We start from the raw sequence: 5,010 nt of genomic DNA on the forward strand, positions 1-5,010 counted from the left end.
GGAAAATTTGTACATATTTGCTTTGACAATTTAACCAAGGATCACTTCTACCGGCGTGTAACTTATTGTCCGCGATATATGTATATTGGGATGGGAACAAAGAAAATGAAATTGTGTATTCCACGGATTGAAGAATTAAGAGAGAGAAATGGCCTTCCGCGAATTAATTAAATCTGGTTTTGTAAGTTTTTGTTTCATTTTTCTCTTCTTCCCTTTCCGCGCTTGTTAAGAGATAATATTTTTAATATGAAATTAAGAGATTAATCTTTCGCGGATTATGTTCCGTTTCGGAAAAATTTGTATTACTATCTATTATTTACATTATTAAAATAATTACAGGAATGGAATTTATGTGCTTAAAATATGTAATTTTATAGGAAGAATATTCGTTTCGAGAAAGATTAGTTTTGCTATTCGAGGTGGATCAAAATGAGAGAGATTTTATATTTTTGGAATAGAAAGAACTTTCGTAATAATCAGACATCTGATGGATACACATTGCTCGTGAAAAAGATAGAATATTAATACACTCGTGGGAGTAAAATTAATAATTTATGTATATATCAACGCTATATCACATCTCACGGGAAACATTTTAACCGAGGAGAGATCTTTAAAATTACTTAATAAATTCAACGTGCCAACAACGACCAATCAATATCTCGACATGATCCGAGAAATTCACCCTGAAAAAATTCTCGTTACGTCCAAAAAACGCTCGCGCAGCTTATTCGGCCGAAACAAAACGCATTCATCAAAAGAGAGTGCGCTAGAAGGTGGCGGAAGAGACGCGGAAAAGCGTGTACATGTATATATATTCGGAAGACGCTTGGTCGTCGAATAGGAAGGCTCTCGAAAAATACGAGGCGCCCGTTTGAAAAGCCGCCTCGACACAATCTCCTCTCCCCTTCTTTCTCTCCCTTCTTCCCCAATCGAGTCGCCGATACACGATTGTGAGCGCAATCTGGATCAAGGCCCGTCGTGTCGATGCTTACCTACTAGGAATTCCGATATTGCAACTCAGCGTTTCGCCCTGTTCACCCAACGCGCGCCCTTCCCTCCCCACCACTGTTGGGCATACGTGTGTGCGCGCACACGTGCGATGCAACAGCCAGGTGCATGTGTCCCCGATGCGAATGCATGTGCACCGGCGAAAGCGAGAGCGGGGCGTAAACACAGAGTGGACACTCGCGAGCGGGCACGAGGTTTGATGGACGACCGATTCTGCGTGGAGGGATCCGGGGAGAAGGAAGGGGAAGAGGGAAGAGGGGGGTCTGTGGCATTTGCATGAAAGGTATCGCGTTCGATTAACGGATTCTGGGTTAAAAATTGAATTATTCATTTATCGCGGAGTGGGTGTTTAGCCGCCGCGGGGAGAACTTGTGGATGGATTAAAGCGGAGAGGATTGTTTCGGTTAAACGTTATAAACTTTTCCCTCGTAGGAAACTCGATGATTTTTATTATAAAGCGGAGGAGGTTTCTTTCTTTTTATGGATCCATTTTTTTCTTTTCTTTAAGAAGATTATATTTTTCGATTATTTGTGAAAAAGGAAATTATAAATATTTTTAGGATCGAGTTGCGAAGTAACGATTGAGGCGAAAATCCGAATTTCTTCGTTTAAAGTTATTCTTAGACAGTAGGAAATATCAATTGCTAAAAAATTTCTTTAAATTGTATAATAAAAATTTATAAAATACTGCAAAACGGTATTTTAAAGTCAATCTTAGAAGTCACGAAAAGTATTAGCGACAAGAAATTTGCTATCCTCATGTTTCGTTTCTTTCTAATGAACAAACGGATTAAATATACAAAACTGATTGGCCGGAAAGAGTAGATCGAATTCCGCGTTCTTCCGTAATCTCGATAACAGTTAAACGATCGAATTAACCGATCATGCCCCGAAAACCTCATCATCGGGGGTTTCTCATTTCCGGCGAAAAACACGAAACCAATCAGCTATTCGTACCTCCGTTCGGTCAATACGTTCCCTCTCCCTTTGTCGATGGGTAGATTGTCCGCATTTTCGGGCAGAAACAAACAACAACCCGAAATTGTCCGATTCGATCGATCCACCCTTCCCCCTTTCTCCGAATATAAAATTCACCGGTTGAAGAGGACAAGCAGCTCATCGATTGGCCATTTTTCCCCCGCGAATATGGCGCGTTTCTTGGACGATTTGTCTTGGAAGGGTGGAAAACACGGTGACGTGGAACGATTTAGAAGAGCGTTCTCGAAACAACGAGGGCGTTTCGTCTCGATGGCGAACCCTCTGTATGTGTCGCGATCCCCCTTCGATGAAAGGCCTAAGGGAGGAGAAGGAGGATGCCTCCACGTTTTCTTGGCAGACGTCTTTAACGATCTGTCGTTCGTCCTTGTCGCGTAAATGGACGGGAAAATAAAAGGTTCAGTTCGGTTAAAAGTTTTGACGGTTGCGACGTCGAAAGTGGGACGCGTAAATTTTCACGGAGGGAAAACGACCATCGCTCTCGCAATTATGGACATTTGGATGGGAGCGACGGGTTCGAAGCCGTCCAATCGCAATCCCTGGATGCCTGGATGAATTATCTCGTTGGCGAGATCGTTCTTTGGAATGCCAGACAAGTGACGACGCATTGTCTCGAGCATTCGCACGGGAGAATGAAGCGGTTTCACGGAACTGCGAGTGGTTGTTTATCGCGTGCCCGTTTCGCCGTGTCACGTGGAGGTAAAAGGAACAACGATGGTGCATTTTTCGCGTCGATTGTTTGGGATAATTTTTAAGATCTCGTTTCTCAAACTCGCGAGTTTTAATATCCCAAGTGGAAGAATTTCGATACAAATGTAATACATTATTCCCTTTCCGTTGAATATAAATTTTGAAATTTTGAAAAGTGCAAGATGGAGGAACATATTCTACAAATTTTTATTAAAATCAGAATTTTCTGATTAAATACGACGATCAGCTGTACGAAGAAAAATTTATATCGATATAATAATACATACATCTAAAAAGTAACGAACGAATGATTAATTTCGAAATTTTTATCTCTGTTTCAGAAATTTTAAAAGATTCAAAAGACTCAAAGACTTTTTGTTTCACAGATTTCTGTTGTACAATCGATCTTACAGAATCGATTTTCTGCATATTTATAGAGTTATTCACACAAGTTGAGATAAGAATCATTTGAAAAGGAATAATGAACCGATCGTTTTCCAAGCCTGTGAGTTTTCCCGTGACATTTATTAGTATTTCTTTCATGCTGGATCGGCTCTCTGGTATTCAACGACTGTCAAGAAAATAAGATATCGTTAAGGTTGGAGCCATTGCGTTGGAAGTGCCAGTGAAAGGTGTTATTACGAATAATTTCCTTCGCTCGGAAAGTGCACGCAATGCGTTTCCAATTCGAACGCATGCAACAAATTGATTTTATCTTGAACGCTATCTATGTTTCGTTGTTGAACAAATACGCGGTAATCAGAATATTTTGTAAGATTAAATTTGGAAAAATGCGTAAATTTAACTATATATATTAATATAATATTACAAAGGATTTGTTTGGATAATTTTTTAATGTAGAGTAAATTCAAGATCTCTATAATCACTAAGATGAATCACTTAAATATCTTCTTCAATGCTTACTTCAATTGTGCAACAAATATTCATTTATATTCATGTATAGTTTTATATTTTTATATTTCAAAAGTAAAAGTATATTTAATTAATAATTATGTAAGTATTTTTTACATTTTTTTCATTTTTTACATTTGAGTTGCGTGTGAAAATTTCTCATTGATGATTTCATTTTTTTGTGAAATGTAAAAATAATCGTATATATGTTTTATTAAATTTTTTTACGCGATATTAATTTAGTTTTCAATATTGTATAATAAATAAAAAAGTTTACATTTTTTTACATTAATAAATGTTAATAACAAAATGTAAATGTTTAAAAAGAATGAAAATATGTTTAAAATATTATTACGAGAATCGACAATCACAATATACAATATTATAGCGAACGTAAACGCGCCACAGAAACGACGATATCGCTTGTTATTGATATTCAAAATATTGATTATACGCAATCGTTTTTCGTATACGGAGCAGAACGAACGTGTTTCTCTCTACGCCGCGTAAGAATATTATATTATTTCATAAATTAATTGATTTTATTATTTTTATTTATTATTTTTTGAGTAAATAAATAAATTAATTATTACTATTATTGTAAAAATTATAAATAAAAACGCATTATGAGAAAACGAATACGATGCACAAAAGCACATGTATTAAAAATAATTATACATTATTTTTTCAAAATTTATTTACGAAATTATAATTATAAAATGATATATAAGAATAACTTTAAACTATACATGATTATTAAAATTTTATTCGAGAAGATTATTCGTATATATCAACGCGATATTTTTCATTGTTATTAACATATTATAATATATATTAACATTTCATATATATCAACATTGTTGTTCACATTTATCGAGACGAAAAATTTCAATCAGTTCTCTGTTTTTTTTTCATTTTGTTGAAAAATATCCATGAACTTTTTTTAAAGTTAGTTTTTAAATTCCAAATTTGAATTTCAATTGCAAAAGACCAATCGGATTTCGCTACGGTTAATAAAATACATAATCGAGAAAAATATATCATCAACATAAATTTTTGTCCAATCCACACAATTACAAATCGGTACAAATACACGCGAACAATACGAATTCGACATGTATTGCGCGATTATCGAGAATATAAGGGATGGATAATATAAGATAAATCTAAACGAGAATACGATAGGAGGAGATTAAGTTTCAGATCCGCGAGAAAACTTCTTAAATGAACAATAAAATCTAAGTACCCTCATTCCAGAGTAATTTTCGCGAAACTTTAATGGAGGCATCTTGCCGCATAAAGATGCTTCATCGACTATTCGCATAATCACTTCTACACGAATTAACAGATTTCGAAACGTTTCTTTCTAAATTTAACTCTTTAAATTAAAAAAAAAAAAAA

The 5,010-nt window shown here is 35.3% G+C and overlaps 1 protein-coding gene across 6 annotated transcripts in view; it reads right to left on the reverse strand.

Annotated features, from left to right (window-relative positions):
- LOC102676221 (glutamate receptor ionotropic, kainate 1) overlaps positions 1-5,010 on the reverse strand; it is a 153,303-nt gene that overhangs the window by 135,081 nt on the left and 13,212 nt on the right. The window lies entirely within an intron of this gene.

This window comes from Apis dorsata, unplaced genomic scaffold (assembly GCF_000469605.1).
Source record: "Apis dorsata unplaced genomic scaffold, Apis dorsata 1.3 scaffold_99, whole genome shotgun sequence".
In the NCBI taxonomy this organism is placed as follows: Eukaryota; Metazoa; Arthropoda; class Insecta; order Hymenoptera; family Apidae; genus Apis; species Apis dorsata.